Genomic DNA, 26,070 nt, shown 5'->3' with positions numbered 1-26,070 from the left:
GCAGAACACACTCTACATGAGGCCAGAGAAAATGTCATGCTTGATCAAAGAAATTAAACACTTTTTTTATTTGCTTGTTTTGATCACTGCTTTACTGGTTTGCTATGAATTCTGGTATAATACATGGAAAATACCCGTGAAGACTGTTAGTTCAGGTTACACAATCTACAAGCAAACTAAAGCTGGAAACTACGCTTCAGTACATACAGGGCTTGAGAAAGGTGGTGACGACTTTATCCATGTTTCTGGAGATACTTGGGACACATGGACTTTGAACAGAGTCCTCAGGTCAGAGAATTCCACGGCACCTGGATTTTCATTGACTATGTTCAGCCCCCAGCAGAGGGACATGTAGAAGACACCTCCGTAAACCCCTTGGCCCACCAGAGCAAGAGTCCTACTAAGGAATGCCAACAGCAACAAATATCTGCCATAGCATTTTGGGTAGTCTGCAGTAACTTTGTTTGAATCTGCACAACGGATTTCAAAATATGTGTCAAAATGATACCAAGAGATTTTTAACTCTGACCTACTTAATTTTGCAAGAATCCTCACAGGACACAGCACGGCCACCCATGCCTTATTCTTAACATGGACCACACATCTCATGAGACCTCCTAAGATCATTTCCCGGACCTCTGGTCACCCAGGATGCAGTCCAAGATCTATATCCTGATGCAGTGTTGTAATTTCTTGCCATAAAGATGGGGCCAGGGTAGGAGGTAGAAGACTCATCACTGGGACAGAAGTGGAGCGCAGAGGAAAGGAACCTCAGGCTGACCTGAACCTTCAGGCAGGAGTGGATGCTGGTGCCATTCCTTGAGGTGGAGACGCTGGGGCAGGGCTAGGTGCGGAGGTGGGCAAAGAATCCAGAAGCTCCATCGGAAAGGCTGTGCAAAACCTGGAATCATCAACCCGGATTATTGGCTACGTGTTGCTTCTTATTTTCTGTAAGTTTTCTTACAGCTATTAGCTATTGTGTTACAAGAAAAATATACAATTAATGTATCAGGCTTCAGTAAAAGAGAATGAAATGTAAGTATTTGGATCTTTCCATCCCTCTCCTGTACCTTCCTGCTGTGGCCCTGGGACAGGACCTCGTAGCCCAACACTGCCTGGGGCAGCTCAGCTCATCCTGTATCCTTCTGAAGAAGGCTGCTGTTGAGATGCCCTAGGGGAAGTCTGGTTCTCCTCTGGCTGGTGCAGAATGGACCTAGTTTTCAGAGGATCTGTGGCTGGGGGCAGTGCTACCCATTCTTACCTCACAGTCAGTTTGCTGTGGCTCTTTGCCAAGAAAGGTGAGTCTCTATGACAGTGTGTCTGCTGTGGTGACAAAGAGCCCCCAAACCTGCGTTGTCTCATCTCATCAGCCAGTGCGGGATGCTGGGGGTGGAGGAGGCCTGCCGGGACGCACGGCTCTTCCGTCCTCGTGCGAGCACCCCACATCATCTCTACCATCTCTTTCTTGGCCAGTCCATGTTCTAGAACATCCAGCTGGCTGGTTTCTGGGCAGTGTCTCTTCCATGCCCTTTGTACCCACCCCCCACGCACACGTGTGCGTGCGTTTACTCCATCCCATGCACAGTAGGGGGAGGAGACAGACCAGCCAGAAGACCAGGGAGTCCGTAACCGTCTCTTCACGGGCAAATCCGCACCTCACGATGGCTTAAGAGACAACAATTAAGCTCCCTTCTGTTTAAGTCTTGTATAGTGTCTTGATCAGAGGGGAAACGAAATCTCTGCTGCAGGTTGAGCTGGTGTCCCTGGAATTGACCCTGAGGCATGGAAATGAGGAGCGGAGTGCCATCGCTCCTGAGGACCGAGGCCCCCCGATAAAGGAAACAAAGTGTAAGCAGGTGGTTCCTTTGACGCGTGGGGAGAGAGAGGTTCTCTCACTAAACTGCTGCTCACGCTCCTAAAGCAATGAATTAGAAGAGAATGTAATTTTGTCTTCCGTGAGGTCTATTCATAAGATAATTAAATATGACAAAACAGCACAACATTCTTCTGGTTTTCTTCGAGTCTTTTTACCCCCAGGTAGGAAAACACGGAAGGCAACAGTCTGAAGTCCGTGAAGACTTATTTCCTTAACAAACCCCCGTGAGGTCTCCTGCGGGGTGCCCAGAACGCTGGCTCGGGTTAACACGGTGGTTTTGAAGGTCCGCCCCGCGGAGCAGGCTGCCCACTCCCCTTCCCGAGGGCTGGCGGGCCTGTTTCAAAGGCACAGACCTCGGGAAGCCATGGAAGCCGGCCCACGGGCTCAGCCACGTGTCCCTGTGTGCCGCGCAGCTCACAGCCCGGGGGCAACTTTCCTGCCTTGAGAAAGCAAGTCTTGCTGTCAGCGCTTTCTCAGAGAAAATGCATTTCTATTTTAAGTGTGAAGAGGGAAGTGTGTGTGAAAGAAGAAAGCGGAGCCCGGAGACGCGTCTGTGTGCGTGTTCATGAGCAAACCCCTGGAAAAACCATTAGATCTTCAGCTTTCGAGTCAGGACAAATACCGCAGATTTAAAGCGGGTGCAATCGCGTGGCTTCCGACGACGGGCAGCACTTCGCTCCGCGCTTTCATCCTTCCCGTTCATAAACGGATGGGAACAAATTTTTAAGACGCTCTTTTTCGTGTTGACTCCTGGCCAGCCAAAGCCTCAAAGCCCTGCTGGAAAGGGCAGGCATGGACGTGGGGTCCGTCCCACGAGGCCCGATGTATGAAAAATAAATAAATGAAAAGGAAAGCCAAACTCTATTTGTGGAGATTATAATGAGGACGGTATGTTTCTTTTTAAAAGAGAGCTCGGAAGAGTGAAACAGACTGCGGAGGAGCGAAGCGCCCGACCCCGCCGTGGCCAGGAGCTGACGGCAGTCTGGACGGAGCACGGCAGCTTTGCTCTGTCCTCCTCAAGCGGCACCGGCGGGGGCTCCGGCTCCTTCACACACGGCAGGATCACACACCGCAGGCCTGACTCGAGCTTCAAAGCTTCTCCACTCAGACGGGCGATGGGTATCTTTGGGGACAGTGGGGAGATTTAAGTCTGGCGTCGTGGCTTGAAGGAGTTGGGGCCACCTGGGTCAGAGCGGACGGGAGAAGCGCCTTCCTTCGCATTTTAGCGATCCCCTGCCCTTCCGGGACCTTTTCCACTCAGGACAGGAAAGCTCTTTCTCTTGGGGCCTTTCGCGATGCCTGGTCTCAGGCTGCGCAGGCCCCCCTTCCGCAGAGAGAGTCGCCCTGACCTTAGACCTGCCAGAAGGGGGACACCTGGAACGCGACCTCCTCTCCTGTCCTCCCCTCCAGGCTGAGTAACAGGCGACCTCAGCAGAGAGGACGAGCCTGGGGCTCGTGTGCTGCCCCATGGACGAAGTATCCATGGGTGACCAGGACCTCGAGGGCCTTCACCCGAAGCCGGAGCGCTCGGCATGCGGCTCTTCTGCGTCCGTCTTGTCCCCGTGGGCGCCCGATCCACACTTCGGGAACTCCGCGTCTGCTCTAACAGGCCATGGGGCTTGCACACAGGCACACACGGCTGGTCTTGCAGGTCCCACGACACGAAGAAGGAGATATGGCGCCGGTGGACCATCTTGGCGGTCGTGAAGGGATTTCTGACCTGATGCTATTCAGGAGGGGCCCAGCAGCCGACGGGCTCCAGTAACGGAAGGTCTATGTAGAGGCTGGTTGGGGTCCCGGCACTCAGTGATCCTGAGGATGAGGCCAAGTCACAGAACAACACGGCAGGCCTGGGGGCCGGGGCAGGCTGGCTGCTTGCGGCTCTCCTGGGAGCTCGAAGGACAGTCATGAGCTCAGAGTGTCAAGTCCCCGGCTGGAGGGGTCCCGGAACCGGCGCCTTTGCCTGTGCTCACAGACCCCTCGTCAGACCGCTTTGCGGCTGAGGGCGCCACAACCAAGCCCAGAGTTGGAACCAGTGAGGAAGCTGGTTGAACTCATGCCATTCTGGTAATCTTGCGTGAAAGCTGGGGCTTGACAAGAAGGAAGGGAACCCTGAGCATTGCAGTGAGGTCATATGGGGACTGAGCATTGCAGTGAGGACATATGGGGACTGAGCTTTGCAGTGAGGACATATGGGGACTGAGCTTTGCAGTGAGGTCATATGGGGACTGAGCATTGCAGTGAGGACATATGGGGACTGAGCATTGCAGTGAGGTCATATGGGGACTGAGCATTGCAGTGAGGACATATGGGGACTGAGCATTGCAGTGAGGTCATATGGGGACTGAGCGTTGCAGTGAGGACATATGGGGACTGAGCATTGCAGTGAGGTCATATGGGGACTGAGAGGTGCTGGGTCCTACCTCTTAGCTCCTTCTGGTTTTTACTTGCAAACTCTAGTCAGTTATAAATAGTAGAGGCCACTCTAGTGACCTGGGTGAGCAAACAGCCTATATTCTAGGCTATTAGGCACCCTACAGACTCCTGGGGAGCCCAGACTGCCCACTGCTACTGGCTTTTATGAAAGTCACACCAGTAAGGCTGACCACTGGACCCCAGAGCCCCCAGCGCTGGCACTGTGTTGGCCACAAACCTGCTTCACCTCCTCCCCAGTGATGGGTCCTGCCAGGGACCTGCTTTCCCAAGAGATCCTTCCAAATGCAGCTTTCTTCCTCCCTCCTGTCTGTCCTTCCTTCCTTCCTCCCCTCCCTCCTCCCTCCTTCTTTCCTTTTCTCCCTCCCTTCTTCTTCCCTTTGCCTCATCCCTCCCTCCCACCCTCCCTTCCTCCCTCTCTCCTTCCCTCGCTTCCTCCTTCTCATGCGTTGGTACCTGCTCTGGCAAGGAAAATAGAGCACGTGGTGTCTATACGGTTATGAGGGAAGCCGGTTCTCCTGCCGCCAAGGAGCGTGCTCTGATGGAAGGGAAAGTTACTGTGATGCGAACTACAGCAGACGGAAGACGAATTGACAGACTGTCGATGCATGCAGCTCCATAACACAGTAGAATCCTATTAATCTATGGCAGAGGGGACAGAGGATAAGGAGTGGTTGGAAACAGTGGTTTGCTGGGAGCCCGTAAACGTTCTTCTGGAGCAGCACTGGCCACCACATGTGGCAGAGTCCGCAAGGGGAGTCCGTCCTGTCAGGTGGGGCGTCCTGTCTGAGAGCCGGTGCCACACTGCCCACCTCGGGTGGACGACTGATGTGTGCACCTCCACCTCTGAATCTCAGCTCCCTTCGGGAAGTGTTTGTGACAAGGGACTTTCCCAACTGAAAGCCACTACTCTTCTGAGATGCTTCTGAAAGGGCAGGCAGCTGTGAAGAAGGAAATGAAGACCACGAAAGGGCAGGACACACGTGTCGGGTTTAGGCTGCAGATGGTCAGAGCTGTGACTGTGTCCACGCAGCCAGCGGGTGATGGTGGTGGGCACCCTGGGTCCGTGCTGTGCTCTAGCGTCACATGGCTAGCCTTGGCGGGGCTGCACGCCCTCGCGAGGTGGTCCGAGCTTGTGTGGAACCTGCAGAGGGATGGCCGTCCATGAGGACTTGTGCCCGAGACAACTTCAGGAACGGGTCTCCCCAGCAGCTGCGGACCTTGCCTCTCCCCGCCCCATCACTTTTCCAAACAGACCTCGAGCCTGATCCACATGGCTGCGGCTCTCAGCGGCCTCATTTCCCCAACTCCTCTTTGTCGAAGCTCTAAATTAAACTCTGCTGGATAATGAAGCAGTTCACATCATAATAATGCCTGTCAGTTCTTTAGCTTGCATGATGAAGGGTAAACCCTTTAGTCAACTTTTTTTTTTTTTTTTAAGTAACAAATGCTAGAAACTGTTCTGGTTCTTAGTACGGGCACACTTGGGTTCCTTCCTCTCTCAGTTCCACCTCTGCCCAACTGTATTTCATATTCTCAATCAATTATCAATACAATTATATAATCAATACAGTTATCACCACAAGTGACTTGACGGTACTTTCTATTTTTGAAATACTGTTTGAAGTTGAACAAGAACTTGAAGTCTACTCATTGAGGGTTTCTTGTCATAGGCTCAGTCTATGTGATTTTGACTGAAATTTATACATTTCAAGAAAACATGCCTGCGGTTGGTCAGGATACTAATTGGGAATGCAGTAAATTCAAGTAAAAACAATTGGGTTTCAAAATAAGGAATTGGCAAACTCAGAATGCCTGCATGATATCAGCTCTGGACCTTGCAATTATGTCTCATATGCTACTGGGTTCTTATAATTATAATATGGTACTCGATGCTATATTGTTGTCATTAACTCACCTCCTCCGAGTAGTACAGATTTGTGTCTTACTTACCAGTGTGTAATACACATGAAACTAATAAAACTGTATTTAAATACACATTTCATGGGGCACCTGGATGGCTCAGTCGTTGAGCGTCTGCCTCAGCTCAGGTCATGATCTCGGGGTCCTGGGATCAAGCCCTGCTCCGCAGGGAGCCTGCTTCGTTCTCTCCCACTCCCCCTGCTGGTGTTCCCTCTCTTGCTGGCTCTCTCTGTCAAATAAATAAATACATACATACATAAATACACATTTCATGATTCACCATTATTCCTGATTAGGAGGTCCTTTCTGTGCTTAGAGAAAAATGGGAGCTCTCCCGGTCTGGCTGCAAAGGACCTGAACACCAGTCCAATAAACTCTGCATAGATTTTCTAGGTGAAAAACAACACCATTGCTTTTCGTTGATGAAAAACAGTGACAGTACCTCATGGACGCACTTACATGTGAGGAAACACAGCCATCATTCCCCGGGAGCACAGACAACTTGTTGCTGTTGTCCATCTGTTCCTTCAGTCTGAGCAGAATGTGGCTGGCACCCGAGGGGGGTTCCATGGGGAGACAGGGGCGCTTGGGGTTAGGTCCCAGCAGGGGTCGGCGACTGTGGCCTTGGGGAGAGGACACAAGACTTGACCCTTAACTTCCTGGGGTGTGTGCTTCCCAGAGGAGGAGTGGGGTTTTGGGGGGAGGCGGAGGGGTCCAGGGGCAGCCACGGGAACCCAGGGCGAGGTCGGGCTGGGCTGCGGCAGCTATGAACCAGGCCCGGGCACAGGGACAGCTTTGATTTTTCCATTCCTGAAAGAATGGTCACTGTCACATGTATGCAGCTGCCCTTTGAGCTGGGTCCCGGTGGCGGTGGGACAGCAGCCCTCTCGTTTCTCACACTTATGATGAACGGGCCAGCGCGTGTACGTGTGGGTTTCATGTTGATCGAATCACGGACTCATCGTACAATCTTACTTCATCACGTCAAATGGAAAACACTCCAGTCCCTAGAGTGAAGGGGATGGTGTGGACCATGAGGCCTTCCTTTCAAGGGCATGGTGCTAATGCTGATTTGGTCAGAGAACCATTTATGCCTAAATTCAGTGCTCCGTCTAAACATAATTTGGTAAACCCGATCGTGCTGGCATCCAGCGAGCCAGGATTGTCTCTTTCAGCTAATAATACAGTTTACAGATACACATGTACTGGAAACAATGATGCTTCAGCCATACAGGGGAAAATAAACAGAATCTCTTGAATGCTTATAAATAATTTAGGAAAAAAAAAACCCAGAGAATTCAATTTACAAGCTTATATTACATTAATAATAATTTAAAAACCAGGATAGCTCATTGAATAGCCAGTAATGTATATTTTAAATTTAAAACATTTATACCTGTATTCTTTAGCACTCAGATAATTAAAGCAACGTTTTGAAAAAGCTACCTCATGTTCAAGAACCCTCTTCCCCTTTGCACAGACGTCTCTTTCTTCTCGGTGAGGAGGTTACTGTCTGTCTGTCATCGTCACCCAGGACCGGGTCATCAGCAAGCCCCCGAAGGGCCAGATGGTGCTTGCAAAGCCCCTTCTGGACAGCAGCGGATGCAAAATGGGCTTTGGGGAACACAGGGATCCTTTATCGACACCTGGAATGAAAGTACTCTATCAAGTGAATTTCTCATGTATGCAGCGCTTGTATCTTAAATCACTTTGTTTGTACACTTGCATCCTATTTAACAGAATTTTATGCACGTATGTGACTTCTTTAGCCAAATATACTGAGCATAGTTTTATATTTTCCTTGTCATGCCAGGAAACTATCCCAAAATCAATTACAAGTGACCCTGTCTGGATTCCAGATACAGAGAGAAGCTGTTCAATTCATATTGATTCTTTTTCTTTCTTTCTCTCTCTCTCTGTCTCTCTCTCTTTTTTAATTTCTACACTACCATTTTATTTTTCCTGTCCACTTGGTCACTCTTAACTCACAGCTAAGTGATTTCTGCGGCTTCATTGTTCCTTTCCCAAACAATATTTCTGGTATCCCTTTTCCTTTGCTGGCTCTGGTCTTCTTTCACTGTGGAAGAGTTACTTGGGTTTGTTTGGACTGTGCACAAAAACAGTACATGGTACACCTGCTTGGAAAAACAGCCCGGTGGTTCATCCTGAGCTAAGCACACAGCTACCTTCTGACCCAGCAACGTCACCCAGGTCCGTACCCAAGAGAAATGACAACGTGCCTGCACACAGAATCGGGTCCACGGGTGGCCGTAGCAGCATTGCTCAGGACAGCCCAGTGTGGGAACAACCCGGATGCCGACCTGCGTCTGGCTGGATTGTGGGATGACAGTGCGCCCCGCACAGGGACAGAATCTCCCTGTACACAAGGACGCCGTGCTGACACCTGCCAGAGCACAGGGGAGCCTGGAAATCACGATGCTCGGTGGAAGAAGCCGGCCACAGAGACCGCATCTTCCGTGACTGTGTTTCCAGGCAATGGCCAGTGTGGGCGGACCCGCCGGGATAGGAGCAGGTCGGCGCTGCGCAGGGTGGAGACTGGGTGGCCAAAGCGCTCCTTCCTGAGGCCACAGAAATGTTCTAAACTGGGTTGTGGGGATGCCTGTCTGGCTCCACGAGTCCACCAAGAGCCACTGAGCTGTCTACCGTAAGGGAGGAAAGCATGTGGGGTGTGACCTGTACCTCAGTGAAGCAGTAATCCCAACAAGAGCTCAGAGCGCAGGCCGGCGCCCGGGGCTGTAGCGGCTCGCTGAGTGGCCCCGTGGCTCTCCCACTTACCTTCCCACTGTCTTTGGCTCCTGCATATTTCCCGGAGAGTAAGTTCTGCCACGTTTTGAAGGTTAATTATTTTTATGCAAAAGAGCCTCCAGTGTTTGGGGACACATGTTTTAGTCCGGCAAATGGAAAATCTTGGCATCAACACCTGAAGGCGTGTTCAAGTTACACGTTCAGGAGGAGTGCTGCGTAAGGCAAGACGGGGGCAGCTTTGTGGGGGCCCAGAAGCCCTGTGGGGACAGGGAGCCTCAGGAAGAAGAGAGCAGAGAGGGGAGGACAGCTGGTCAAGCAGCGATCGCCCCCACCAGCTCTGCCCCTTGTTGGGGTCCGGTGTTCGCACTGGTCCCCCAACAGCACATCGCGACCCCGCCTTCCCAGACAGGAGATGGCGCCCCCCCGGGGCAGACTATCCCCCGCTGGCTCCCTTCTTGCCTCTGCCCTTCTGAGGTCCACAGGCGAAAGGAGCACAACGCGAGCAGGAGGGCTTGGAGACTGGAAGAGGAGTCTAAAGTCGTCCGCGGGCTCAGATTATGTCCAAACTTGAGTTTCAATAATGCACAAACACATTTATGCATTTACGCATTTCGTGCATTTAATAATACACAACTGCTGGTTCCAGTGTGACGCGCTGAACGAGGAATTTAATTCCATAATGAAGGAAAGCAATCCCCCAGCTCAGGAGCCCAATCGCAGGGGAAGGTGGACACCCTGCTCACTGGCGGCCGGGGTCTGTGCGCACGGGGCGGGGGTGCAGTTATGTAACCTTGTATCACTCTGGCCTCAGCTTAAAATAGAAGGAATTCCCATAGAGCCTCAGCCTAGTATTCCGTGAGAGCAGACAAGGCCGGACAAGTAGAAGGTCAGAGAGAGAAAAGCTCAAGATCATGCAGTTTTCCTTCTGGCCATGAGAGGAAGCAGATTCCCGAACTATGTGAACAGCAGGTGGAAAAGTGACCCATGTTTCATGCAATCAGCCGGCATGGCGTGATCCGTGTGTGCCCGTTCCCCGAGAAGAAGAGAGCAGAAGAGGGGGAGGGGGAGAGGAGGAGGAGGAGGAAGGAGAAGGGGAGCACCACAGCACACGGCAGGACAGCATGGGCGCCAAGACGACGCAGGGAGCGCGGCCGCCTCTGGGAGTCGGACTGTGACGCTGGGACCCATCGTCTCATTTTCTCCCTTCCTGTTGCCCGTTTCTCAGCTGCTGTAGATTGAAGAAAATGGGAATAAGCATCTTTCGACCACAAACAGATGTGCTTGATAAAGAAAATGTCAGCAAAAATACTAAAGCAGCCCGTCACAGCAGCTTTCTGACAGATAGAGGGAAAAGGTAAAAAATGTTCTATCATGTCCGACAAGGTGTTCTTTTTGAGATTTAAAGATCACTGTGCAACTTTAAACATGTGTGTCACTCCGGCTCTGACTGCAGCTATCTGGGTTCAGAAGAACTTTATCAGCTCGGCAGAGGGGGGGAGAAAGCCGCCGTTCCCATTTATCTCGGCTCGGTTCCCTTCAAAGCCAACAAATAAATTACAGTGTACATTTGATACAAATTGATTTCTTAACTCAAATAACAATGTTGCCCTCCCGGTCGGGCCATGTGTCACTCATTCGCGAGGCTGAGTGAAAGCCTCAATCTGTCTGTGTGACAGAAATAGGGCTGACGGGGCTCACCGGGGAATGCTAATCACCGCGGCCGGCCGGCCTTTGTGGGCCAGACGCGATAAGGGGGATCCGGCCGCCCCGGCTCGCGCGCCGGCCCGGCCCTGTCTGTCCCGGCCGGCTCTCCAGGCCCCGCGGTGGCCGTCCCATTGCGCGCGGGAAAATAGGATGGGGCCGCCGGTGGCTGGGACGAGGGCCCGGAGCGGAGGTGAAAAGACCCATTGAATGTCGGGGCTGATCTTATCAGCCGCCGAGAAATGAGATCTTGGCAGGGGCCGCGCAGCTCCTCACCGCCCAGCAGGTTAATGAGGTTGGGAGGTGGGCCGCCAGCTAATTGGATTTGCCCGCGCTGGATAAACAGCGGCGCGGGCGGCGGGCGCAGCAGAGACCCGGGGGCTTCTCCTTTGTTTACCTCGAGGCCCGGAGGGGAAGAAACCAGGCCGCCCTTTGGAAGCGGGGGAGTTCGCAGCCATGCCCGCGGGACGGATGTCACCCTCTGTGGCTCAAGTGGCTCCCGAGGGTCAGTGGGCGGTGTTTACCTCCACTGACCCCCAGCCACGGGCGCACAGCACGTTGCGGGGCGGAGGGTGGTGGTTCAGAGCCCCGGAGCCCGCTGGAAGGGAGGCTGGAGCCGGGTGGGGGGGGAGAAGGCTGGATCCCAGGCCCCCCGAGCCTGGCCGGGGCTCCCCGAACTGGCCCTCCGAGGGGCGTTCCCCTGGTGGGGGCTGAGCTGCGGCCTTTCAGCCCCTGAAGGGACAACCGGGGGGCATGTGCCGCGCAGAGCAGGCAAACCATGGGCGATAGGTGGGAGCCGGTATGCGGTCCGGCCCTGTCCCTAGGGCATCCCTGCACGGGAGAACCACGGGGACATGGGAGAAGCCCACCCCTGCCCAGGACCCCCAGGTCAGGACCGCAACTGCCTTGCTAATGTTGATGGTGATTAACCCTGACCTTGGTCCGCAAGACAGGGAGGCCTCAGCACACTGACGGAACACCTGGGGTAGTGACCCATGATTCTACCCAAGATGCGCCATTTTGGTTGAGGTGAACATACTGGAATTAATTGCAGGGTGAGTTTCAGTGATGTGCATATTTTTTTTTTTTTTTTTTTTTTTTTACTTTATATTACCTTACATGACATGAGCTCTTTACATTTCTTTACAAAATATCCTGACCATCGAAAATCACTAATCTAGGATGACTTCACCCATTCATTGTGAGGCTCTGGTACTACCCTGTCCCCAGGAGAGAAACAGTATATTAACAAACGCCGGCTGACAAGTATATAATTTTTCCATAATCTTTTGCTGGGTACCTTGAAAATGCCCCTCATTACAGATTTTCAACTCAGCCAATTAATACAAAAATAAAGTTACATAAGGTGTTCCTAGCGGGTACATCAGAGAATGTTTCTGTTATAAATAAAATCATGTTCAGTGTCTCTCTTTTCCTGCTTAGCAACATTTATTGGACAATCACAATCACCCCTGGATTGTTGTTGGTTTTTTTGTTTTTTTTTTGTTTTTTTGTTTTGTTTTGTTTTTTGAGGAGAAAAAACAAGACTTATCATCAAAGGGCTCACTATCTAATTGGTTTCCGCGTGTAACGTTGAAAATCTAGGGGAGCAGCACCCCGCCTTTACTCCTCATGGATGATTCAAATTCAGCTGAGAAATGCAAGAACTAGGTTGGTTCAAATATCTGCTGTTTCCAGTAAGGCTAGCTAAGAGGCTGCTGCGGGCACCCAAGGCTTCGTGTGCCCATCCCATTCAGTGTGGCCTGTGTGCGTGGGGCCCACTCAGGACGGCAGATGGCGGAGGAGCGTGGGCTGTCACCTGGCCCCAGGGGAAGCAGCAGGACGCTGGAGAGCTGGGAGCCTCGTGGGGTGCACCGGTGCCCAGAATATGTCACCAGTGAGAGGGGTGGTGACTGCAGTTTTTCCACATAGGGGGCTCTCTGATGTGAAGGGAAAGAGCTGAGAACCTGGGGAGAAGGCCCTTCTGGGAGTCAGGGGCTGAGTCTCCCCAAAGCACAGTATCACAGACACTTACTTTTTTGGGGGGGGAAGCAATATCCCCAGTGGGTCACGGAGCTCCAGATTCCAAAGCCCTGAGTGAGTTTCCCAAAGTTAAATGATTTATAAGGTTTTTTTTTCCTTTTAGGATATTAGCTTTATTAATGTATTTATCTAAGAATATTTATGGAGTGCCTACCATATGCCTCTAGTGCATCAATGAACAAACAGACAGAGACCCTGGGGATCGAGAGCTTCCATCATGGTCGAGGATGACAAGTGACATCAACTATAAACTTGATTAAATGTACGTAAGTCAAGGGCGCTTGGGTGGCTCAGTGGGTTAAGCTTCTGCCTTCGACTCAGGTCATGGTCTGAGGGTCCTGGGATCGAGTCCCGCATTGGGCTCTCTGCTCAGCGGGGAGCCTGCTTCCTCTCTCTCTGCCTACCTCTCTGTCTACTTGTGATCTCTGTTTGTCAAATAAATAAGTAAAATCTTTAAAAAAAAAAGTGCGTAAGTCAGTGTGTTTGCAGGCTTGGAGTGTCACTGTTCTTTAAGTAACCGGAGCAGGGTCAGGAAACAGGAAAACCACGGAAGGATGTGGCCGTGTGATTTGGTATGGTCAGGGCTGGCCTTATTGAGAAGGTGCGGCAAGGGAGCCGTGGAAGCCTCTGGGGTGCGGAGGGCCGGCCGGGTGCTGAGCAGGGCAATCTGCGGCGGAGGCCAGTTTAGCAGAACCATCGGCCATGCAGTCCCCGTGAAAAGTTTACGGGCTTGTTCACTATTTCTGGACATTTGTGTAGAGGTCAGAATATAGGCGACAAGCTAAGTAGATTAATCTGAAATGTCAGCCTCTGAGTGGTGTTGGATGCCACGGAGCTAGTAAGATCACTAAGGAGCCTAACGGAGATGGAGAAGAGGGGGTTCAACCCTGGGAGTCCCAGGGGAGCCGACAAGCGGCGCCTGGAGGAGGTGGACTGAGAGGTGCCTGTTCTGGGAGTGAACCACTGGGGGGCAAAGGGGAACGTCCCTCCCGGCAAAGGCACTCGCTGGCCAGGGAAAAGGTCCGTGTAGAACTGGCTGATGGGCCTGGGAACATGGGGGTGTCAGGACCCTGAGGAGGGCAGGCGGGTGGCGAAGGCCAGTCTGGAGCAGACTGCAGGACTCCGGAGAGACGGTGCGTCCGGAGACCCTGCTGCAAGGAAAGCAAAGACCTGAAGGCCTGCAGGGAGCAGGCAGGGGCAGCGGGCCCAGGGAAGGGATCTTGCTGGTTTCTTTGCTTTTCTGCGGAAGAATTAGTGGGAAGAGCGTAAGGAGGTGCTGAGCAGATGAAGTGCCCTGGGAGCCACGTGGCGAGTGGAGGGGGACCCAGCGGGCAGCTGAGCAGTTCCCTGCTTCCTGCTTCCCTCAGTGTGTATGTGTGTGTATGTATGTCATGGCAGGGAGCGGGGGTGGGGGCACACGGGGCAAGGATGCATCCCTGCGGCCCTTTGTTCCTTAAGTAAGAACCATCGGTGTGTGGCTCGGGTCCCTGAAGCAGATGTCAAGGCAGATGCAGGCAGTTAAAGAGCCCGGGGGTCCCAGCGTCTTTGCACCCAGCAGCCCACTAAGCAGGTGCCAGGATGCCTGTGAGGTGTGACAGGGAGGAAGAAGGGCTCAGGTCCCCTTTTAATTTTGCGCTCCCACCGATGTCAGGCTTATAAACGATGCTCACAAAACGGTAATAGGCATTTTAGAGTCCTTGTCCATTGGATATGCAGGTGTGGGAACCTGAGTTCCACTGGTGTTTGTTTACATACATTTTCCAGAGGAAAGCAGAGGGCTGGTGTTTACATTGTATCCTACGTCAGCCACACTCAGAGACCTTGCCGGGGTCCTCCTCTCCGCAAAGGTGGTGTCTCCAAGAGCACAGACCCGGCTGCTCTAGCTGCAGGCTTGGGGCGGCTCAGCCCCTCACCTCCGCTCCCTGGCTGCATCCCCCAAGGGCTGAAAATCTCTGTTCTAGGTCACCCCACTTTGGACTGAACAGCGGCATATCTGTTAACACTTCCTGAGCACCAGGCCTGTTATCTCTCGGAATTTTTGCCACATGGGAGCCATGAAGCCCCGAGTCAAGGGAACACAGTACTATTCCACGACGTGGTCAGAGCAGGGCATCTGCACACAGCACTGTGTAATGTGTCCATGACCTGGTGCCTCCCCTGAGTACAACACGGAGGCATCACAGCACCCACTACCCAGGGGTCCCAAGACCGCATTTCCCAAGGGAGGGGAGCTGCAGGATATGCAGCCTCTGGGGGAGCCCCAGACCCAGAAGGGCAGCCCAGGGGCCAACTTGGCCCTGGGGATGGACAGGCTTTGGGAAGGCAGAGAACAGGCTTGTGCTGCCTCTGGACAGTGGGGTGAGGGAGCAGTAGTGGATTGTGCTGGGCTTGGAGAGGCAAACGGTCCCGATCTTGGAGACCATGATAGACAGATGGGGAGAAGGCAGACCCAAGAATCTATTCAAGAAGCCAGGATGCCACATGCACATGGTGAAATGTTGGGGGCCTTGCCCCACTCTGCTACCTGGTCCACACCTGAACCTAGAGAGAACCCTTTGTGACCTGGGGCACAGAAAGGCTCATGCCAGCACAAATAGGTCTCACCCAGACCACGAGTTTCCCTGTGGGGGAGGAGCGGGACCTGTGTCTTTCCACCCATTTTCCTGATGGTGCTTCCATAACAGCACCGCGAACCCGGGGGCTGAAACGGAACTATGTTCTGTCCCAGTTCCAGAGGCGGGAAGCCTGAGACCAGGTGTGGGCAGGGCTGGCTCCCCACCAGCTGGGACGGGACTCTCACCAGCTGGGACGGGACTCTGCTCAAACCTTACCTCTGGACTCTGGCAGCTGTTGGCCAGCCTGGGTGTCCCTGGCTCATGCCTACATCATCCCCCTTTCTGCCTACAGGTCAAATGGTGTTATCCATGCTCGTGACTTACCTGTTCTTCCAAGGACACCAGTCATGGTGGATTAAGGACCCACTTGACTCTAGCCTGACCTCCTCTTAGTGAATCACTCCTATGTCGGCACAATATCATCTGAGGCACTGGGACTTAGGAGTGCAAAGGATGGACTTTGGGGGACACCATTCACCCCACAACGGCAAAAGCTGCACTTCTTCTTTCAGATAACCCGTGGGTCTAATCAGCTTCTTTCCTCATGTACCAAGTTCCTTACGTCCTGCAAGTAATCCCCACAGCAGTGATGTTGCTAGAAGTACCCGGCACACTTGAACTCATTTGATCATGGTGAACCTATGAGGGAGGGATGAGTCGCATTCTCCAGATAAGGAAAGTGAAGGGAACAAAGGGGAGGCTCAGGAGGTCAAGTGAGTTACCCAAGGTCACACAGTGAGGAGTGATGGGGCAGGAACTCACGTCCAGTAGCAGTGGACGGCCACCTGCTGCGGAGTTTTCTCAAACAGGAGGATACAGATGGGATCCTAAGGACCCTGTGTAGTCCTGTTTTCAGGAAACCTTTCTCCAGCTGGCTGTGCTGTTTTCATGAACCCAGGAAGGATTTAATACCATAGCATTGTGCCGACGCTACTGGGTTTTTCCATATTTACACTAATGAAAGCAAATCTTGGTGGAAGGTTGGTGTGAGTGCCTGTGTGTGTGTGTGTGTATGTGTGTGTCTGTGTTTAAGGGCTTTTGTCTAATTACCTACTAGAGACGTTTAGTCCCCAAAGCAATCACAGGCCGAATGTTCCGCTCATTCCAGTGTCTGCTGCAGAAATGGGAAATATTAAATCAAGCCTTGCTCTCTGGGAAAAAAAAAAAAGACAGTCTACTGAATAAAATACAATATTATAAAAAGTGTTCTGTAACAGAAAGGAGCACATTCAGTCAGGATAAATAAAGAAAGGAAAACAATTTCAATCCAACTTTCTTCAAATTAAAATGCAGGTTTATTTTTAAAGAAAGAAAAATCACCCCTCGGTGTAAGTGTGTGTCTGGGACACAAACCTCTGGGACAAAATTGGCTCTGCCTTCAAATATTTTATGTATAATGATTTCTTCCTTTAACGTTTTGAGAGTTTTATTATCTTTGGATACATATCAACACATTGTAGATGCAAAAGGGAGCAGCCTGCGGATACCAGAGAGAATTTTCAATAACATAATTAGAGTGTCAGAGCAAATCAGCCGGTCCTTCCTCTTGTATTACATTCGGTGAGCGGAGAGACTTCCTAAGAATTTAGTGAAATCTCTCTTGGTCTGCTGGGTCTGCCATGTCAAAATACTACAGACCGGGGGGCTCAATCAACAGAAATTCGTTTTCTCACAGCTTTGGAGATTGAAAATCCAAGATCCCAGCAGATTCCTGGGGAGAGCGCTGTGCCTGGCTTGGAGACACTGTCTTCTCCCCCTGTCTGCACACGGGGAGCAGAGGAGGCACGGAGAGCTCCCTGCTGTCTGTTCCTGATAGGACACGGGCTTCGTCAGACCCAGATCCCACCTGTGAGATCCATTAACCTGAGTTACATCCTTAATGCAAATGCAGTCACATTAGGCTTAGGGCTTGGACTCATGACTTTTGTAGGGACACCTGTCAGCCCCATAGCCCACATGTGATTGTCGGAGGGTGTGTTAGCCCATGCCTGAAGCCTGGGACTGTGTCCACATAAGGTGTTGCTTCTGGGAAAACTGTAGGGAAAGCATAATCTATACACATCATTACACCCCGGGATCCAAACATTTTGAGCACAGCAGGAGAAGGCCAGGGGATTTCTGGAAGCTTGCATGTGGGTCATTATAATTAAAAACTCTCAACTTGCAGGTTGTACATTTTAAGAGATTTATCACCACTCTCTGGCACCAGTCAGTTGATCAAATTCATGGAAGATCCCACTGTTTTGGAATCTGCAATGATTGCTTGCCTGACATCACAACCTTCACTCACCGAGGTTTTAGTTTTCATTGAATAATCTCTTAGCTGTTACTGGTCACTGTAACAGATCATAGTTACACTGTTTGTCCGTATACTGTGTGCCACTATTTTTTTTAATTTTTTATTTTTTATAAACATATATTTTTATCCCCAGGGGTACAGGTCTATGAATCGCCAGGTTTACACACTTCACAGCACTCACCATAGCACATACCCTCCCCAATGTCCATAACCTCACTCCCCTTCTCCCAACCCCCCTCCCCCCAGCAACCCTCAGTCTGTTTTGTGAGATTAAGAGTCTCTTATGGTTTGTCTCCCTCCCAATCCCATCTTGTTTCATTCATTCTTCTCCTACCCCCCTTAACCCCCCCTGTTGCATCTCCACTTCCTCATATCAGGGAGATCATATGATAGTTGTCTTTCTCCGCTTGACTTATTTCGCTAAGCCTGATACCCTCTAGTTCCACTTTTTAAACTAGACGTGTCACGGCCATATTGGACCCGCTCTTCTGGGGATGGCATCTGTCATGGAATTTCTTAGACCTAAGAATTTACTAATTATGATACCATATCACACTGTAAAATCATTTTACCGTTTACAAGGGCTTTCATGTACGTTTTCCAGGGTAGTCGCAACACCACCATGAGGAAGGGTCCCCATTGCCGTTTTACTAGCGGGATGACCAAGTGACAGGGAGAGCAAGGGGGTTGAAGGGAACCACTCCACAGGGAAAGGGCAGAGCTGCAGGGTGGGCTTCCAGAGTCTGATTAAAGAATGAACTGCCCATTTTTTGATATGTTTGCCTGTTTCGTGTGTGTTGAGTTTGAGGAGTTCATTATAGATCCTGGATATCAACCTTTTGTCTGTACCGTCATTTGCAAATATCTTCTCCCATTCCGTGGGTGGCCTCTTTGTTTTTTTGACTGTTTCCTTTGCTGTGCAGAAGCTTTTGATCTTGATGAAGTCCCAAAACGGATGAATGGATAAGGAAGATGTGGTCCATATACACTATGGAGTATTATGCCTCCATCAGAAAGGATGAATACCCAACTTTTGTAGCAACATGGACGGGACTGGAAGAGATTATGCTGAGTGAAATAAGTCAAGCAGAGAGAGTCAATTATCATATGGTTTCACTTATTTGTGGAGCATAACCAATAGCATGGAGGACAAGGGGCGTTAGAGAGGTGTAGGGAATTTGGGTAAATTGGAAGGGGAGGTGAACCATGAGAGACTATGGACTCTGAAAAACAATCTGAGGGGTTTGAAGTGGTGGGGGGGTGGGAGGTTGGGGTAGCAGGTGGTGGGTATTATAGAGGGCACGGCTTGCATGGAGCACTGGGTGTGGTGAAAAAATAATGAATACTGTTTTTCTGAAAATAAGTAAATTGAAAAAAAAAAGAATGAACATACTTCTGGAATAAAATACAGAATTGCATTCCCAGGAGGCATTTGGAATACATTTCTAGAACTTTGTGTTGTAATATACACACAATGATACTCTTTGAAGGATAGACACAAAAAATGTTTTTTTTCTTTAAAGTATTAATTGTAACTAATGGTGTCCTATGCATGAAGCTGGCTTGCCACGTTGTGAAGAAGACACATCCCACAGAAGATATTTCTCAAAGACGGATTTGTGATCCTCTAACCTTGGGAGTTAGAATGAAGCCATGTAGGTCATCAATCAGCACACTAGGGTTTGCCCTGCATGGGAGAGTGTCTCTTTTCCCTCCTTGAGAAAGAGATATACATGCTACAGAGATATTCTGGGTTAAGTAATTAACATGATTGTCTTTAAAATGTATAAAGGATCAGAGTCAAGCAGATCATATTCTGGTCCCTGATACATGAATCTCTTATCTCTGGGGTGAAATAAGATAACTGAATGGCTTCCTACTCTCAGTGCTGTGAGCTCTCTAGCTCAGTGGGATGGGCAGGGCACGGGGCAGCTTCCTAAGAATCAAGTGCAGCCCTGTCTTGATTCACAGGGGCTGTCTGAGATCCACTTCTATGTTTCCTGGCATGCCCTGTCCCTAAATGCAAAGTAGCTGAGAACCGGGCTCCCCATCTAGTCCTGGACCAAGCATGGCCAGCTGCATCCCCTTCCTCAGGACTGCAGGCCCCCGATGTGGGAGGTCACCCAGATTCCAACTTCTCTGCAAAATTCCCTCACCCGTAACAGCGCACTCCATCGGGGAGCCATCCTGACCGCAGAGGCCTTGGACTCCGTGGGGACTTGGGCATGGCTTATCCAGCCACTTGGCCTTTGGGCAGGAAGCTGGTGGAAGACATGCAATGCCATCTTCCCATATGTGACAAGGGCTGGAAAGGAGAAAACCATAACCAACTTCACAAAGATCAACCTATGCTCAAGCAAGTGACTGAAACTCATGGAAAGACAGCTTCAGACATAGCGCCCATGGGAGGGCTTCCAGAAAGAATTCTCTAGTGAGGTACATTCCTGCCATGGGGCAACCTCCCTTTGCTCTGGCTAATCTCCACCACTATAAGGTCATTCAGTAGATACTTCATGAGCACCTACTATGTGCTGGGACCCTGCGAGCTCTGGTCTGCACCTTCCCAGTCAGCAGGCGTGTAGGTGGACACTACAGGAACCAGAATCCAGGAACCTATTTCAGCTGGAAGGATTTAATTTCAGTGTCTGCTCTTCCCAGTCATCAGGACGAGCCCCATCATAGGCAACTTGGCTTCATGCCACTCACAGTTCGCTGAAGACCTGGACAAGAGGCATTGAAACTCCTGAGCCAGGCAACCAGGTGGCTTCACTGGCACGGGAGGGAGCAGAAGGTCGTGACCTGGGAAGTGAGGAGAGGGCTCCAAAGGAGAGCCGGGCCAATGAGGAGCCCGCCCAGGGAGCCAGCTTGGTACGAAGGCAGTGGGAATTTGGGGGGCTCTGGAAGCAAACGGAGATACTTTTCTCCAAAGCGAATCACCTCCTATACCAACAGGACTCCTGTGCGCTCCTTCATGCAGTTGTGAGACAACAGAAAAGAAATACTTGGTGTCTATGCTAAGTTCTTGGTACTTAACCTGAAACCCCTGAAATTCCCCCAGTGATGAGAGCACTCGGAGCATCTTGTGTTCTAGTGAGGGGACTCTGGGTGGGCTCCTGCATGGCCCCTGGATGGGGTTGCTGGCCGGAAAGACCAAGCCATGATTGGAAGCCTGGACGGCTCAGCAACAGCCCATCCTCTGGAGAGAAGACGGGGCTGGGCATGGAGCTGGTGACGACCACGCCTCCGTGGGGAAGCGTCCGTGACGTCCCAGTAGTGCAGGGTTCGGGGGCTTCTGTGGGAAAACGCACCCACACGGAGACAGTCACGCCCCCCAGTTCCACAGGACAGAAGCTCCTGGGCTCGGGACCGTCCCCGAGCTCGCCCTGTGCGTCTCGTCACTGGCTGCTCTTCTGCGTCCTTATCCCGTCCTTTACGAACCCGGTGAGAGTCGGGGACGGCCCCTCGGAGTTCTGTGGGCTGATCCTGCGGATTCACCAAACCTGAGAAGGGGTCCCGGGAACCCCCGGTTTGCAGCCCAGGCTCACGTAGCTGGGGCACCTGCTGTTTGTGTCTGAGGGGGCGTCTCCCGGGACGGAGCCCCGGACCTGTGGGGTCTGGCCCCAGCTCCAGGTCCGCAGCGCCGGAAATGAGGTAATGGTAGGACCCCCAGCTGGGCCGGGGGAAGCGCTCGGGGCGGGAGAACCCGCGGGGCGGTGTCTAGTGCGTGGGGTGTGCGCGTGCAGGGGAGGGCGGGGCCACACGGATGCAGGGCTGGCTGTGTCTGTGCAATGATGTATAAAGTGTGTTACATTCACCCTCCACGAGGGCAACGAGAACATTTCTAAATGGTTTTTAATACCAACATAACAACCCCCAGGTTTTTGTCCACCTTGGTGAGGATCTGAGAAGCAGCAGAATATACTTCCTTCTTTCCTGGCCAACATATCGGCCCTTACTGTGGGGCTCAGAGGATGTTAGTTAGGGAAAACACCTCAGGTGCCTACACAATATAAATACCACCTGTTTTTCACCATTATTTTCTCAGAACATGACAGCCTGTGGTACTCTTTGGGAAGCATTATATAATTTTGTCAGAAAGTTTTCTCTTCTAATGCAAAGGCATACATGCACCTGATATTTATGGCAGCGTTTTTTTAATAATAGCCAAATTATGGAAGCAGCCCATGTTTCCACTTATAGATGGATGGATAAAGAGGATGTGGCATATGTTTGTCTTTACACACACACACAAACATACACACGCACATACACAACTAGGACTCAGTCATAAGAAAGACTGAAAATAGAACTGCCCTATGACCCAGCAATTGCACTACTGGGAATTTACCCTAAAGATACAAACGTAGTGATCCAAAGGGGCACGTGCACCCGAATGTTTATAGCAGCAATGTCCACAATAGCCAAACTATGTAAAGAACCTAGATGTCCATCAACAGATGAATGGATCAAGGAGATGTGGTATATATACACAATGGAATACTATGCAGCCATCAAAAGAAACAAAATCTTGCCATTTGCGACAACATGGATGGAACTAGAGCGTATCATGCTTAGCGAAATAAGTCAAGCGGAGAAAGACAACTATCATATGATCTCCCTGATATGAGGGAGTGGTGATGCAACATGGGGGCTTAAGTGGGTAGGAGAAGAATCCATGAAACAAGATGGGATAGGGAGGGAGACAAACCATAAGTGACTCTTAATCTCACGAAACAAACTGTGGGTTGCTGGGGGGAGGGGGGTTGGGAGAAGGGGGGTAGGGTTATGGACATTGGGGAGGGTATGTGCTTTTGGGTAAATTGGAAGGGGAGATGAACCATGAGAGACTATGGACTCTGAAAAACAATCTGAGGGGTTTGAAGTGGCGGGGGGAGTGGGAGGTTGGGGTACCAGGTGGTGGGTATTATAGAGGGCACGGCTTGCATGGAGCACTGGGTGTGGTGAAAAAATAATGAATACTGTTTTTCTGAAAATAAATAAATTGGGAAAAAAAACAAGAAAAAAAAAAGAAAAAGAAAAAAAAAAAAAAAAAAAGAAAGACTGAAAGGTTGCCATTCGAAATGACATTGGTGGAACCAGAGAGTATAATACTAAGCAAAATGGGTCCCTCAAAGAAAGACAGATACTGTACGTTTTTACTCATGTGTGGAATTTGAGAAACAAAATGAATGAGCAATTGGAAAACAAGAGAGAGAGGCAAACCAAGAAGCAGACTCTTTACTGCAGAGAACATACTGATGGTCACCACGGGGGCGGTGTGGGGGTGGGTGGACGGGAGAAACAGGTGACGGGGATCAGGAGTGCACTTGTCACGATAAGCCCTGGATAATGCACACAAGTGTTGAAACATTGTATGTGTACCTGAAAGTAATATAACTGGATGCTAACTACACTAGAATTAAAATAAAAACTTTAAAAAAATATATAATGGAGGATAATAATGAAAAAAAAAGAAAAAGAGAAGTTTTCCCAATATTCTGAGGAAAAATAAATATCAGGTTCTTGCTGGCAGATTGGCCCCATTTGTTTGGGGAAAACAACGATGCATTTTCTCATCCCACAGTGGGGGTGGTTCGCAGCTACCTTAGCAGATGCTCCATGGCCAAGAGAAACGAAGCAGGTGCTCACAAGAAATAAAATTAATTATCTCTATTTGCTACATATACAATATTTTACACATTAAGTGCACCATTAATATATACAAACACTCGATGTTGTACAGTGTTTTATTAAATTCACTTATCTTGCCCTTTCACTTTATTATTGCACTACAGAGTAAAAAGCACTACTAACATATCTTATGCCAGATAATTGCATTTTGTTTCTTTTGTTTCTTTCCCCTCTCAGAAGAATAGTCTATCCACAGAATATCCAAAAAAGATAATTCATATTCAGATTCCACTAAAATTAATCAAGTGCTTACCATGTACCAGACACGGCATCAGGAACTTCTCAATACATCACCTCATTAATGAGGAAACTATCCTCAGCCCCAGGTTTGCACCAGGGCACCGAGAGATGAGGTGGCTTCCCTTGAGCGACACCACGGGTACGGACTGGGGATCCGTGTTCGAAAGAGATTCCATCTCCTCATGAGGACGAGGTCCTCCGTCCCGTGCGTCTCCTTCGTAAACTGGACAGGGGACTGGTAAGCCGGAATAACTGGAGGGAAAGCGTTACTCCGCACAACTCAACAACAACCATCGACCAACAAACAGCCCCGTTGGAAAATAGATGAAGGATTTAAGTTGACGTTTCTCCAAAAAAGATATACCCATGGCCACAACGTCCATGAAAAGATGTTCAGTGCCAGCAATCATTAGGGGATGCAAATGGAAACATTAATGAGGCACCACTTGGTACTCATTCGGGTAGCTGTTATCAAAAGGACGAAATGACAAGTGCCGGTGAGGATGTGCAGAAATTGGATCCCCCGTGCGTTGCTCATGGAAATGCAAAGCTACTGTGGTGAAAGTTACGGCAGCTCCTCAAAAAATTAAACATAGATTTACTGCACAATTCTGTAATTTCTCTTCTGCCTATATAACCCCCTAAGTTAAGGACAAAGACAGACGTTTGTGCCCCCCTGTTCACAGCAGCACTTTCCATAATAGCCAATAGTTCGAAGCAACTGTTGAGTATTATTCAGCCTTGGGAAGGAAGGAGGTCCTGATACATGTTCCTGCAGGCATGGACCTGAGAGACGTGGGCTGCTTGGAATAATCCAGTCACAGAAGGGCGAATACTATGTGATTCCACTTAAATGAGGTCCCTAGAGATTTCAAGTTCCTAGAAACAGAAAGTCACATTTAGGTGCCAGATGCTGGGGAGGGTGGATAGGAGACGGTATTTAGTGAGTGAACCACGGTTGCTCGGCAGTGTGCATGTGCTGAACGCCACTAAACTGTACACTTAAAAAGGGCTAAAATGGTACATTGTACATTATGCATACTTTACTACAACTAAAATTATTGTGGGTGTAAAAACTATTCCTGCCAAAGTTTAGACAAAAAAAGTCGATTAGAAAGAGCACAGTATCATATAAAGTGATGCGAAACATCTTTCAGGTTGGCAGATGTCCTGAAATCCAGTGTGGGAACATAAAACTGTGAATTATTTAGTTGTCTTTTGAAATGACAGCTTAAATGGTGTAAGTAAATATCAATGACGCGATGTATAGAGATTTTCGTGGCAGTGACTGCTAATTCATCCCCAGGGAGGGCATGAGCGCCATATCCACGGCTATAACCAAGTAATGGGCGGCTCTCCCAGGGGCCCCCTTCCCTGTCTTCTCTTTCTGCTGGAGGCACCGAGACACCCGAGGTGGTCCTGAGGATGCTCTTCTTTCACGTTCCAGCAGCTGGTTAATTCCTCCCCGCACACAGTCAGCGGGCAGGTGCGAGTGCCCCCACGGAGGCCGGCACGGTACAGACTATCCTCCTCCCTTCCAGGCTAGAATTACGGGGCACTGACACCGTGAATATGGCTGACAAGGATCGCCCCTTCGGCACTGGGCTAACATCCTGACATCTATACCTGCAGGCTCTCCTGACCGGCACAGGACACAGTGGCCATGTGACACTTGGAGCAGGATGGCCAACGAGGCAGCTCTGTTTGGGCCCAGCCGTTCTCCTCCACTTCCTTCACTCCCAGGGGAATCAGAGCCGACGAGAACAGACAGAGCGCTGCTGGGTACATTGTGTGGAGACGGACAGACACACGCGACATGAAGGGGAAGTGATTTCCTTAAGGAAAATTTTAATTAAAATGACCACATCCATAAGTTCAATCGTAGTTTTCTTCTCAAGCTCTTCTTTGGTGCAGTGTCAATGGAAAGCAGGGGAAGAACCACAGAAAGAGTCATGACCTTGGCTCGGTTCCCGTGACAACACGGCTCAGGGCCCTGGTAACGGGAAGCCGCCGGCGATGGGTACTGATGACCCGCCGGCAGCCAGGCCCGAGAGGAAGGGACACAAGTGGAAAGTGCAAAGCAAAATGAAGGGTGCAGAAGGACACACAGGATGGGGGCTGGTCCAAACCCCAACTCCGGTCACCCTCCAGATTGAGGGCATCTGGGAGCGTGAGCAGAAAGTGTGCCCCTTTCACTCAGGTGGTTCCTTCTCAGTGAGAAGTCAGCATTGCGAATCATCCGTTCACTGTTCCAGCAGGAAGGGGCCCAAATGCAGGAGCCAGAGGAGACGGATCTGCCCTCTCTTCTCATTTTATCCACGTTCACACACAAAAAAGCAGGTTAAGACCCAATAAAGATAGTTTGTTGGTCACCATATAACTGATATTCCCAGGAAAAGTTTATTTTCAAGATTACAAGATCCACTTAAGCTTATGGTATATATTCAGGCTGAAATTTTCAGGTAAGTTTACTTTACTTTAAG

The sequence above is a fragment of the Neovison vison genome, chromosome 1, assembly GCF_020171115.1.
Source record: "Neovison vison isolate M4711 chromosome 1, ASM_NN_V1, whole genome shotgun sequence".
In the NCBI taxonomy this organism is placed as follows: domain Eukaryota; kingdom Metazoa; phylum Chordata; class Mammalia; order Carnivora; family Mustelidae; genus Neogale; species Neogale vison.
This window is presented reverse-complemented; position numbering follows the sequence as displayed.